The sequence below is a fragment of the Nanorana parkeri genome, unplaced genomic scaffold (genome assembly GCF_000935625.1).
Source record: "Nanorana parkeri isolate BGI_ZX_2015 unplaced genomic scaffold, ASM93562v1 scaffold204, whole genome shotgun sequence".
Classification (NCBI taxonomy): domain Eukaryota; kingdom Metazoa; phylum Chordata; class Amphibia; order Anura; family Dicroglossidae; genus Nanorana; species Nanorana parkeri.
The window spans coordinates 1,448,049-1,462,451 of NW_017306472.1; positions in this window are offsets into that span (position 1 = coordinate 1,448,049).

The following is a 14,403-nucleotide window of genomic DNA, read 5'->3' on the forward strand; positions in this document are numbered from 1 at the left end:
TCTTTTTTTCCTTTGGTTGTGAACCCAATGGACTTCATAACGAAAATCATAAAGTGACGTGGGTGTCTGTGATCTCATTTTCCGCTTTCACGGAAATTCATTTGTATTAGTCGTTGCCTGACATCTTCCAAGCACGACCGGTGAACTTAGAAAGCAGACCGTACAACGGAGGTGACACAGGAAGTGGGTGCAGGAGAAAGTCAAACAAGATGACTTTGTTTCTGTATTCTGAAGGCGGACTGAAGTCTTTATATATTCCGCTGAACTCACAACACAACTTTTTCATCTACGTAACCCTCAACCTGAAAATAAAAGACAACTACTAGCGAACCTACATTTTCCCTGTGACGCAATCTCCAGTAAATGAAATACTTAGAAGTTTTATTGTAATTTAAATGAGTGTACCGGTGCTGTACCCCGGTAAAGACCCATTGTGGAGTCTTGACATCTAAGAGTGGAGCAGTTCTGTATTTCAAATATTTCCACAACCTAATCATTTTCTTACTGCACTCCAGATGAACTCAAGTACCAGCCATCAGTTCTGCAAATGTCCAGTTTGTGGCGTTGTCGGCAGGATGATAGATTGAATTCCTGTTGTCAGTGTTGCAAAAATTAAATCTTTCTTTTTTTTTCTCATGCACAATACATTTAAAAAGTAAATGTAAACCCAAATAAATGACATTTACAGGGTTATTCACAAAAGGGTGAAGAGTTTGGAGAAGGAAGGAGAAGTGAACAATCTAGGACAGCATAGCTGATTTGGACAAAATTCTTCAATTCAGCTCACTTTCCAGTTCAGTTTTGTTGTCCTAGATTGTTCCCTTCTCCTTCCTTCTCCAAACCCTTCACCCTTTTGTGAATAACCCTGTGAGTGTGCGCTGTGTATCAACAGTTGTCATTTTTTTTTTAAATTAAATACTTATTTTTACCAGTTTTTCATCCTTTGTTACATCTCAATGCTTCTGAGCCACTTCCTGCCTACATGCCGCCAGCGATGGCTTCTTGGCATTTCTCAGGATGGGTTTCCTAATTATTATTATTATTATTATACAGGATTTATATAGCGCCAACAGTTTGTGCAGCGCTTTACAATATAAGGAAGACATTAGAATCACAATACAATACAATACAAGATGGTAAGGAGGGCCCTGCCCCTGAGGGCTTACAATCTAAAAGGGAGGGGGAAATGATACATGAGGAGGTAGCTGTGTGGGGAGGAATTGTTTGAGAACCTGATGCTTGAGCGGTTAGGTTGAGGTGGGATAGGCTTCCCTGAAGGGATGAGTCTTAAGGGATCACCTAAAGGCAGTCAGAGGGAGAGATAGACGGACAGGTTGGGGTAAAGAGTTCCAGAGGATGGGAGATTCTCTAGTGAAGTCCTGGAGGTGAGTATGGGAGGAGTTGACGAGGGAGCTGGAAAGCAGAAGGTGTTTTGAAGAGCTGAGGGGACGGTTAGGGTGATACTTTGAGACAAGGTTTGAGATATATCCGGGGGCAGAGTTGTGGATGGCTTTGTAAGTCATTGTTAATATTTAGAATTTTATCTTTTGGGCTATTGGAAGCCAGTGCAGGGATTGGCAGAGGAGGGTGGAGGATGGAAGCCAGTGCAGGGATTGGCAGAGGGGGGTTGCAGACACTGAGCGGTTGGTTAGGTGGATGAGTCTAATGATGACCACAGTGGACCATGCCCATGTAAAGTGTGTTGAAATGGCCGCTTGTAGCCTCCATCAGAAGCCAGTTTGAGAGGGTGACAACGCAGGACAATTGGGAAACCATGCAGAGCTTTGCCACCTTATAACAGGAAGTGACCGAACAACGACCTTCATGGCAGGATCCACCAGTATTTTTTGTTATAACAGCTGCAAGTAAACAAGAACCTATAAGGCAGGATCATCAGGGATTTATATTAAAGAAAGGTGCAAATGTAAAAAGATTGAAAATGACCTTTGAGATGACATATTTCGATATGTGCCTGTTCAACCAGAAAATAATTCATGAGGTCCAGCTGTTCCATGAGAAGATCTGGCTCCCAACTGGCATTTCAATTCACCCCAATGGCCTTCAAAAGAGTTGAGGTCAGGGCGTTGTGGAGGACACTCAAGTTCCCCCACTCCAAACTCATCAAACCATTTCTTTATGGGCTGGCTTTGTATACAGGGGCACGGTCATGGAATAGAGAAGGGTCTTCACCAAACTGCTAATTCAAGGAGCACAATTGTCTAAAATGTCTTTGTCTCCTGTAGCATTGTCATTACCCTTCACTGGAAACCCCTGAACTCCATCATTTGAGCCTACATACTGTTGGCCATTTGTGATGGTCAGGTGTCCAAAAACGTTTGGCTATATAGTGTATCACAAGGTCATATGATTGTATAACATTCCTCCAGTGCAGCTTCATTGATTGAGGTTGCCCTGACTTCAAAGTGCACTCAGGAACCATTGGGTTAAAAGCAGGACTTTGGAGTGAAATCCATTGTGGGTCGTTAATCTGACAGCGCTACCAAATTCAAAGTGCTCCCAGGTAAGCAGATCATTATGTCTAATGTATCAGCATTGTTTGGTTTGGTTTTGCCTGGTGTTGTCCTTTAAATGTTCAATGTCTATAGGCAAAACCGTCCTCGTTATTAAAATGCTTTCAGTTCATTGTGATGATGAGGATGATGATGTGTGTACCTTTAATTAGCAGTGTTTTTAATGTACCATAATCTAGTATAATGTCACACCCTGCTCATACCATTATAATGGTTCCCATTTAATGTGTCGCTCAGATCCTCCCCTGGCCTAACGTCCTCCTTTCTTAGAAATATCTCCATGAAAGCATTCCTCCAGCTGTCAGGAAACTCCAAGTATACGTTCTACATAAACACAATACGATTCATTTATTAACTGCAGAAAGAATCATCCCCCGAGACAACGCGGCAAAAAAAATTGTTTCGGACGAAACTAAAAACATTTTCATTCGTTTCATCAAAGGAAACACATTTTTATGCTGTTTTGGGTTCGGAGGCAACGAGCCTTTGCATCCGAAACCGCACAATAAGCTGCAGAACGAGCCATAGCCATAGTGGGCGCCGGCACGTTCTGCGCATGCGCGCCGCCATTTTGGAGTGTATCTTGGTATACACCAAGATAGCAGCGGCCATATGTTCGGATGCCGTCATCTTGGCGTATAACAAAATATACTCCAAAATGCCGGTGGCCGCCGCTTGTTCAGCGTACCACGACACCGTCATGTGACATCATACGCTCTGCCTCCAAGATGGCGGCAGGCATGCGCAGAACGCGATGGCGACCAATATGGCCGCCGCGAGTTCTGTAGACAAATTTATGCATGCCCGAATATATATATGGATTTAGTTGATTTGCAGGTTCGTCCAAAACCGCATGCACATGTGTACTGCTGTTTATCTTGTAGCTAATTTGGGGGAAATGAGGAACGGGATGAATCAGAGTCCTCCAGTAGAGCAGAGTATTCCAGGAGTGGAGAGTTAGATAGAGGAAGAAGCAGAGTTCTAGAGTTCTCCAGCAGAGAATATCAGGAGAGGAGAGTTAGAGGAAGGAGCAGAGTCCTCCAGCAGAGCAGAGTATTTCAGGAGAGGAGAGTTAGAGGAAGGAGCAGAGTCCTCCAGCAGTGGAGAGTATTACAGGAGAGTTAGAGGAAGGAGCAGAGTCCTCCACCAGTGCAGAGAATTTCAGGGGAGAAGAGTAAGAGGAAGGACCCTTTCATCTGAATCTCTAATCTGTTGTTACAACAGTGCAGCCTTACCTCTCAGGGATGGCTGTGTGTGCTTTTATTCACTTGCATTCTCTCCCTGTCAGAGCAGATGTGATTTGCCCAGTATCAATATATAAGGCTCCCAGGAAGGCTGCTGGTGGAGGGTAAAAGAGTCAGCAGTGTTTCCTTCCATGCCTTGCAATTCTCACACTTCCCCAGCAGTCATCATCCTTGTTTAAGGCAACCTGTGCTGAGCATCAGTCATTACCGTGTATTAGCTTCTTGCTGTCACGTGTCACACAAACCTTTCAGTTCTTCCACACTGACAGCACGTGTCTGTAAATAATTCTTACAGTGCTTTGATCAGGGAGACTGACTGACAGCTGTCACTTTAAGACCTGAGGCGGACGTCCGTGATTGAGCCATCGAGGTTGATCGTGTTTCTTTCCAGAGATCTGACACACGCATCTAATGACGGCTTTCTGTCGGTTCATCACACCTCTGAATTGCTGGATGAGAAACAATGAGGACGCGGCTTTCCCACCAGAGAGACCGGCACAAGGAAAGACTTCTGCGAGGGATATGGGGGGGGATAGTGATAGAACTTTGGTCTCAATCAGAATCTGTGTATTATCATAAAACTGGAAGCCAGTAAATGTTTTTCTTCCTCTTACAAAGGCAGAGAAGCGAATAATGGAACTCGGAACCTGAAACTCTGGAACATTGTACATCTGTGTTCATCTCGCTCCAGTGCACCATGCGGACTGACAGCTCAGCTCACACAAAGCAAAGACCTATGAGCTTGCAGGTAGGGTTGCCACCTTTTCTTCAAGCGAAACCCGAACACTCTAGCGATGCGTAGACATTTTTTTGGAGTCGCGGCTTATTCATATGTAAATATCACAGTCGAGACAGTACAGTGGGGGACCAGTAGACCCTATCTTAATTTTCATTGCCCCTGTCTGCCTGGCATCTTGTGTCCAGGTTTCTGCTGCCATGAAACCCGGACACAGCATTCAAAACCCGAACTGTCCGGGTGAATCCTGGACAGGTGGCAACCCTACTTGCAGGGCACTCTGGGAGTTTTGTCCTCCCCTACAACACACATTTTCTGGTAGGTAAAGTAGAAGCATTTTCTCAGTCTCCTCTTCCCCAATGTTTAGACTGCAACATTGTAACGTTGCAATAATGTGAGAGGCTGAACTAGGGGCTGGTCTGTGTCAAACATTCATAAACACAGCAAGAACTGCACGGCCCAGGATTTACAGTCAAGGAAGTTGATGGAGACCCTGGATGATGCCTGAACATAGATGGCACTGGGCTTCTGGATAGAAAAATAGGTGAAGGCACGGTCACTGCACCCCCACTTGCCTGAAATATAAAGGATGACCTGGTCCCCACCTGCTATAATCAAAAGCATGCAATACAAACATGTGAAGGGGCAGGTGATGTGATACTTCTTACAGACAAGCTTGATGACTGACATAAGTAGAGGCTGTTGTCCTTTCTAGGTGCAATGTATCCTGCAGAGCTTATTGGGAGAGAAGGAGGCACCGGAATGGCAGACTGGCTGTGCCGATGCATTTTGTCTGGTGAATGTCTTGGAGGAGGCGTGCCAGAAAATGTCACTACTGTGGGCCATTCTGACAATGTCTCTGAGACTGAAGTGGGATTGGATAACTGCAGCTGAAGATCACCTGATTACTGCGCTCAATTTAGCACAGTATCAGCACAGACAGAGTGCCCACTCCTCCACCAATTGCTCATCAGCACAGACAGAGTGCCCACTATGCACACCTCCACCCATTGCTGTTCACCGGAGGCAGAGTGCCCACTCCTCTGCCTAATGCTTGTCACCGCAGGTATTCTGACAGTGGGGGGCGACTAGTCCATCCATGCTGTGTAGTGTGGATGGAGGAACTCTTCATTCATCCTTCAGCTTTAAGTATTATTTCTTCACATTTCTGCACTTGGTGGAACAGCCCGAGGTAGGTGAGGCTCAGGCAGCCTCCATAAAGGCCCAGTATGATTGCATTGTCAATACAGTGAGGGTACAGTAAAGTTCCTGGCAGGGCAAGACACTTCTGCACACCTTCCTTCCTCTTTCATTCTGAGGTTTAACAAACAGTCCTTTGAGCCTCCTGTAATATTCACATCACAGACCTGATTGAGCAATCATGGATGTAGCTGGCTGTGCAATTTCACATCAAAGAGTCCACAGAGAGACCTTATATATCACATTATTACGCTGGGCTGGTCCGTCTGTTTCATTTCCTTTAAAGTGACCCTGTCTTAAAAAATGAAATTGCCCAAAAAGCTGTTGCTGCAAAAGAAGAGAATAATTGCTCGCCTCTCCCGCTGCCATTAACCTTTTCACTGCTGACGTCTTTCTTTTTGCAGACATGTTAAAATGACTGAAATTGTGGCAGTTGTAAATATTTTTTTGTCCCACTATATTATTATTATACAGGATTTATATAGCGCCAACAGTTTGCGCAGCGCTTTACAATATAAGGAAGACATTACAATCACAATACATTTTAAGACAGGATGGTAAGAAGGGCCCTGCCCCTGAGGGCTTACAATCTAAAAGGGAGGGGCAAGTGATACATGAAGAGGTAGCTGTGAGGGGGCGGAGTTGTGGATGGTTTTATACGTGATTGTTAATATTTTGAATTTTATCCTTTGGGCTATTGGAAGCCAGTGCAGGGATTGGCAGAGGGGGGATGCAGACACTGAGCGGTCGGTTAGGTGGATGAGTCTAGCAGCTGCATTCAAGATAGACTGAAGGGGAGGAGCCTGTGTAGTGGAAGACCAATGAGGAGGGAGTTACAATAGTCAAGATGAGAGATAACAAGGGAGTGGATGAGTAGTTTTACTAGTAGTAGTACTATATTAGCACAACAAAGTTTCAACAAACCCAAATCTTCAGTGGCGAATAAATAGATACCAAACATGTCAAGCCTTAAAAATTGTGTGCGTCCGTAATACAGCGAAAAACTTTGGTACCTCCAATTTTCCATAGCTGACACTTTAAAATCTTTCATAGCCTATAGGGCATCAGTGTAGAGTTAACTGGGATTTACATTGGGTGTCTCCTGACCTTCCATTGATGTATTTCTAAATAACCTGTAACATGTGGAAGCGCAAGGACTTGAGAGGACACGGGGTGACACTGGGTGCTGGAGAGATGGGATATACCAGGAACGCAGGACAAACATGCGCAGAGTCTATGGAGCCACCTGCACAGGGTAATGGGCTTTGCTTCAGGGAGGCTCCCAGGTTGTGCCTTCCAGGTTGTGGCTCTCAGGTTGTGGCTCTCTGGCTCAACAGAAAATACAGCTACTGAGCTGGAAGCACTGGGGTGCAGGAGTCTTGGGCAGGCAGGACTGCAAGAGTGTGTAGGATGCAGGGATCATAGAAGGGAGGAGTACAAAAGTCTTGCGAGGGTTGTAAAGTGTATGGCCAGCTTAAGATGCTCTTTTTATACCCAATCGTGTTACAGACTTGTTGCCAATTAACCTAATTAGTTGCAAAATGTTCTTCCAGCTCTTCCTTGTTACTTCCATTTACTTTTGTTGCCCTGTCCCAACTTTTTTGAGAAGTGTTGCTGCCATCAAATTCAAAATGACCTTTTTTTTCTTTTTCAAATGGTATATTTTTTCAGTTTAAAGGAGAACTATGGGGTTAAGTCTTTTCCCCATAGTTCTCCTTTGTGTAACGGGAGGACACAAACTAGCGTCCTCCCGTCACCCTAAGCTCAGTATACAGCGAGCTGCAGCTCGCGGTATACTGAGGCGCCGCAGCTGAAGCGGATCCCGACATTTGTGCCGGGATCCGCCCAGCTGTGTGACTGACAGCTGGCTCTGCCTATCTAGAGGCAGAGCCAGCTGTACCCGCCCCCTCCCCCGTCCGTTCCGCCAGTCAGCGCTGGCAGATCGGAGCGGGGAGAATCCATTCCCTCCCCTGTCACAGCAGAGAGCCGTGACAGGATAGAGAAGTCAGCGAACGCCGGTATGTGTTCGCTCACCTCCCGATCTACCGAGCCGACCTGTGACAGTCTCATTGTCACAGGTCGGCTAGAACTATGAGGTGAGTGAAAATCACTCATGTCATAGTTCTCCTTTAAAGATTTGATATGTTTTCTAGTTTCTATTGAGAATAAAATATATGTTTCTGAGATTTCCAAATCATTGCATTCTGATTTTATGTAGATTTTACACAGGGTCCCAACTTCCCAACTGGGGTTGTATATTATAGACCCAACTGACTGTGCTACATACGCAGACAATATCATAGATTCCTGAACTCTCATCTCTCTGATGTTCAGCTTGGTCCTGCGGAAGATGATTTTGGATCAAACGGTCTACTGGAAGAAGAAGAAGAAGAAGAAGAAGAAGAAGAAGAAGGTATTGTGACGGTACTGGGGTCATCCCACCGTCTCACAGAGATTTTACAAATGACACTTTCACACCCTGTACCATGAGTTGTGCATTTACCCGCAGAAGTTTTTTTTAATATGTCCTCATGAGAGTGTCATCTTGTCATGCCTTGCTGGAGATCCTGAGACCAGGGGTGGACCAATCATTATGGAATTAAGGAGCCAGTCTGTCCAGTCTGTCCAGTTTAGGAGCCGGCTCCATTGTCAACAACTAGAGGAAAACTCAAGTTAGGCCCAGCTGTGATTTATACAAAGAGCATTGGCGACCTGGCTCCTGGGATTTGTCCATCCCTGCCTTAAGGTGGCCATACACTTTACAACCATCGCAAGACCTTTGTCTTGCGATGGTTGTAAAGTAATTTAAAAAACGTACGATCTGCCCATCTTGGACAGGCAGATCGTACTTGCGATCATCGCAAGCCCGCCCCCCTGAGCAGGCCCGGCGCTAGCGCAAGGCAAGTAAGGCGGGCGCCTTATGGCGCTGCAGGGTGAGGGCGGAAAAGATGGCACCTTAAGGCAGCATGTCCTAGGGATTTCTGGGATGGTCAGTTCCTCCTGAGTCATTCCCTTAGCACCTTGTAAACGATGTCCAGCCTGGCTGTAAACGGTATAGGAACGCTTGTGGCATGCTTCATTTGACATGGAGGCGAATCGGCCAAACGGAACATGCAAGATCAAGTTTGACGCACTGCAACACAAAGCATCACAAATTCTACACAATTGTAAAATGTGTCCTACGCAGTCTGCTGTCCATTTACACTTTAGTAGGGAGCGTTGCAAAGACAATGGGGAGCTTTTAAACTGCAGATCAATCGCCTGCTTTTCCTGCCAGTGTCCATACAGGGTTCTAATAATAAACTCACCTCACCGAGTACAGCTCAGTCAGTTCAGTCCATTTTCATTGGAAGGGTATTAATATCTTTAATTAGTCATTCTTTCTAGGCTAATATATAAAAAGCCGCACTTCCCAAAATGTGTTTCTTCAAATAACATCAGGTACTTTCCAGCCAAAACAAAGCATGTCGGCACGTTGTTCGAAAAGAGCAAGTTCCTTATTTTTCCGACATTTCTACAGATTGTTCCTCCCTGAACACTGTATATGTTGCCGATATCTGTACATGTGGGGTGAAAGTAGCTCTATGGATCATTTTATATGTCACAGGTATATTATGGAAAAGAATCGTCTGTGCTGACTGGAGCAATATATTTTCAACATTTTCTAAATTTTCCCAGAGTGCACTGGGAGGGTAAGGCCTTGTTCAGAGTCCCTGCAGCTTTCACTGATTCTTCCCGCTGACTTTCATAAATACTGCAGAACTGACTCCTATGTCTCAGGGCCTGTTCACACCAGATGCAGTGTGTTCCGGCCCGATTCTGGCCAGACAGCACTGCCTCGCATTGCGACCGGCTATCTTTTTTAGGGGTCGTGGCGGGCCATTGAAGTGAATGGACTGCGGTCCGCCCCAGTCCGGTCCGGTGCGATCAAAATGCTGCAAGTACTATTTTTATGGCACCGGACCGCAGGCATAATGTGCCTTGCAATCCCATGCTGCAGATCGCATTGTGGCCGGAGGGCGTGGCTCCGGTGCCATTCACTTCAATGGCCCGCCACGCCCCCTCCTGCCCTACAAAAAAGTGAGCCGGCTGCAATGCGAGGCAGTGCACTCTGGCCAGAATTGGGCCGGAACGCACTGCATCTGGTGTGAACGGGCCCTTAGGGGCCCTGTTTGAGAGATCTCTGTGCTGAGTTCCTGGGTCTCCACATCAGTTGTGCCCATTATGAGGGGTTCTCACAATCCCTTCACTGAGTTCCCAAGTCTGTACACCTTAATGTGCCCATTATAAGGGGCTCCCACCATCCCTGCATTGACTTCCCAAATCTGTACACCTGCTGTGTCCATTATGATGGGCTCCCACCATCCCTACTGGAGGAATAACATCCAAAGGTGGGTGGAAACACCAAAAAAAGCCCAGATGTAGAGGATTAGAATTCCCTGTCTGGGTTATGTTTATTCTTGTTACTAATAACAAGAGTTGTGATGTTACACAAAGGTTTGGTGGGCTGGCGGTATTATTTTTGGAAATTCTTATACTTGAACTCACATAAATGATAAGGATCCATTGAACGTATGAACTCTGCCGCATATGGATCCTTATCATTTGTGTGAGGTCATACATATGAACTGAACTTTCAAGAACACTTATCTTTGCAGTCGGTTCTCAACATATGTATATACTTCCCACTTGTGATGTATACAGCCTTCATTTCATACCCTGATACGCACCTGCGTGTGGCTTCAAACTATGGATTTATTCATAGGAAAATGTGTGACATGAACACTCCTTTGCATACATTATTTATTTGTTCCATAGCGATATTACATTATATAAAGACTATATAGTATACTAACATATGGCACAAATTGCATCCATGCACCTGTCTTCAGACATCTCTATTGTGAGCACTTAAAGAGTAACTCCACTTTTGTTGAGAAAAAAATCAATCCACCCTGGTGGATGAATGTACATTGGAAAGAGTTTATCAAACTTTGTGGCAGATTCCTACCTCTGATCCCTGAATGGGAGGGTCTGATTACTGAAATGGATAGGTCTGAATCCTGAATATGAAGGTCTATATTATGAATGGAAGGGTCTAATTCCTGAATGGAAGGGTCTGAATTCTGAAGGAGAGGCTCTAAAAAAAAAAACTGATTCCTAAATGGGAGGGTCGGATTCCTGAATGGGAGGGTCTAAATCCTAAATGGGAGGACCTAAATCCTGAATAGGAGAATCTGATTCCTGAATGGGAGGGTCTGAATCCTGAATGGGAGGGTCTATATCCTGAATGGGAGGGTCTGAATCCTGAATGGGAGGGTCTGAATCCTAAATGGAAGGGGTTGTTATAATCAGCTGGTGCACTTTCTGTGTTGTAATGAAGAAAGTTGCACTGTGTGCATCCCTTTAGTAGTAATTAACCCTTAGGGAGTATCTCACCATTGTCACCAAAACCACATTTTCTATTACAATTATATTTATAATTTTATCTTGCCGACATCTGTCAAAATCAGTCAACCAATCACAGAAGCAAGAAATTATATTTCTGGGGTTGTTCCATACACCAACTGTGTACAGAACACCTCCTGGTCCCCATGTTGCATTGAATTTATTTGACATTTTTATAAATTACAGCAGCTATAGTTTTAAATGGAAAGAACATTTGTAATAACATTAAATTACATAATGTTGTGTGCTTGTGTACGCTATATTTATACTTAACTTTTATTTTTTTTCAAGGTGGAGTTTCCCTTCAAGCTGACCATACAGGCAGGGCCGGTGGTAGACTATTTTACACCCTACGCAAGACCAGCTACTCGCATGCCCAAGCCCCTCACCCGCGGTGCAACCCCCAGTCCCCTCGCGCGGCCCCATTCTTCTGCCTGCTAGCTTCTGCAAGTGACAGGTGAATGTAAGCAGCCGGGAGCAATTGCCAGACTGGCTATTTCAAATTAAAAAAGCCAATAGCAGACTGGCTATTGAAACCCCACCCACTGAGCAGATAAGTGGACCTGAGAGAGAAAGTTGTCTCTCAGTTCCACTCCTCTGCTTAGTGGGCAGGTACCATAGCCAGCCTGCTATTGGTGTTTGCAATTTTAAATAGACAGGGGGGCGCCGTAGGGAATAGGCGGCTGCCTAGTTTGCCTAGTGGCAGCACCGGCCCTGCATACAGGTAAAGATTTCTCTTGTTTAGCCCAGCAGGACAGAAATACAAATCCTCTAACGTCCATCGCTCTAATCATTTACATCGCGGCACCGATACGCAATAAAAAACGTTGTCCTCCAGTCCTAAGCAAAGTGCTAAAAAGAAAAACCAAAGAAGTAAAAAGTGAAAAGAAGCGACGTTTCCATCTCATCGCTTTGTAAATAGGTCGCTGTATTGCTCAGTGTGAGAAGCCGCGGGAGGGTTGTGTCAAGTTTCTCCGAACGATTCGTCCATCAGTGTACGGCGCTCTGCTGAGGAGGAAGAAACCATGATTCAGAGGAGCCCTCGCATGTTCGAAATGTCAGCCAGCTCATCGGCTCCGCTATTAATTGTCCTGGTTGGAAACTGCAGCAGATGATGCAAAATACTAAGAGGCCGACCTTTGGAGGGGTTTCATTATTGGTGCTTTATTAGAGGTTATCCCCGCCGTTACTGAACCTCTTCTCACCGCATTCAAAGAGAAAAACTGCTGGTGTCTGCTTTCTAAAAACAGCTATTTGCCTGGCTGACGTGATGATCCTCTGGTTTCACTACTTTATTACTGTGGGAAAGTCTGCAGCAGGTAGAGTCAGGCAGGAGTCTGAACTTTTAATAATCATATTTGCTGCAGGTCAGCGACTCGGCTTTGAAGCATCTGGATCAGCGTGAAAGCAGGGCAGCTAGTGGGGAAGGCTTAAGGCAGGTCAGCCTAGGTGATTCTCTTATCAAAGGTTTTCTTTGCATTTGCACAACCAATCAAATATTATCTTTTCAGCGGTAAGAGAGGGAAATCCTGTGAAAGGTGTTTTTGGATTGGTCCACCCCATTAGTATTAGTCTATGATCATAAACCATCCCATCATGGCCTCTGGTGTAGTCAGTCCAAATAATATATTATTAAGGACTATTTAGGGATATATACAATATATATATATATATATATTGATCACCCACCTAATATTGAGTAGATCCCCTTTTGCCGCCAAACCAGCCCTGACTCATCAAGGCATGCACTCCACCAGACCACTGAAGGTATGCTGTGGTATCTGGCACCAAGTCATAAGTAGCAGATCCTTTAAGTCCTGTAGGTTGTGAGGTGATCGGCTTCCATGGATCGGACTTGTTTTTCCAGCACATCCCACAGATGTTCCATTGGATTGAGATCTGGAGAATCTGGAGGCCAAGTCAACACCTCAAACTCGTTGTTGTGTTTCTCAATCCATTCTTGATCCATTTTTGCAGTGTGGCAGGGCGCATTACCCTGCTGAAAGAGGCCACTGCCATCAGGGAATACCGTTTCCATGAAGGGGTGTAATTGGTCAGCAACAATGTTTAGGTCGGTGGTACGTGTCAAAGTAACATCCACATGAATGGCAGGACCCGAGGTTTCCCAGCAGAACATTGTCCAAAGCATTACATTGCCTCCCCCGGGTTGTCTTCTTCCCATGGTGCATCCTGGTGTCATCTCTTCCCCAGGAAAATGACATACATACACATGACACACTAGGGTCGCTACCTTTTCTTCCATCGAAACCTGAACAGTCTAGCAACGCACAGAATTTTTGGGGGGAGAACGAGTTGTGACTTATTCATATGTAAATAGCTCTGCCCATTCATATGTAAATATCCCAGTTGAGACTATTTTCAGTGGGGGGCCGGTAGCCCCTGTCTGCCTGACATCTTGTGTCTGGGTTTCTGCTGCCATGAAATTGGGACACAGCACTCAAAACCTGGACTGTCCAGGTGAATCCTGGACAGGTGGCATCCCTATGGCACACACATGGCCATCCACATGCAGAAAAAGAAAATGTAATCAGACCAGACCACCTTCTTCTGTGGTCCAGTTCTGATGCTCATGTGCCCATTGTAGATGCTGTTGGTGGTGGATATGGGTCATCATGGGCACCCTGTCTGCAGCTACACAGCCCCATACAGCCCCATACACAACAAACTGCGATGCTCTGTGTGCTCAGACACCTTTCCATCAGAACCAGCATTCACTTTTTCAGCAATTTGAGCTACAGTATCTCTTCTATTGGATTGGCCTACGCAGGCCAGTCTTCACTCCCTATGTGCATCAATGAGCCTTGGCTGCTCATGATCCTGTCGCCAGTTCACCAGTTTTTTCTTTCCTTGGACTACTTTTGGTCGGTCCTGACCACTGCAGACCGGGAACATCCCACAAGAGCTGCAGTTCTGGAGTTGCTCTGACCCAGTCGTCTACAAATCACAATTTGGCAGAGTCGCTCAATTCCTCACACTTGTCCATTTTCTTCTGCTTCCAACACATCAACTTCAGGTACAAAATATTTATAATGATATTAAATAAAGTCTATATTATATATACAGTAGACTAGATATATATTCAAAATAGTAAAATAGACACCAAATCAGAACTCCAGACAGACATCCACATGTTTCTATAGCTCAGATATTCATTCATTACCATCAAATGTGTTTATTGGAACTCTGCCAGTAGAATTATCGGCATTCTGTCTTTATATTATCA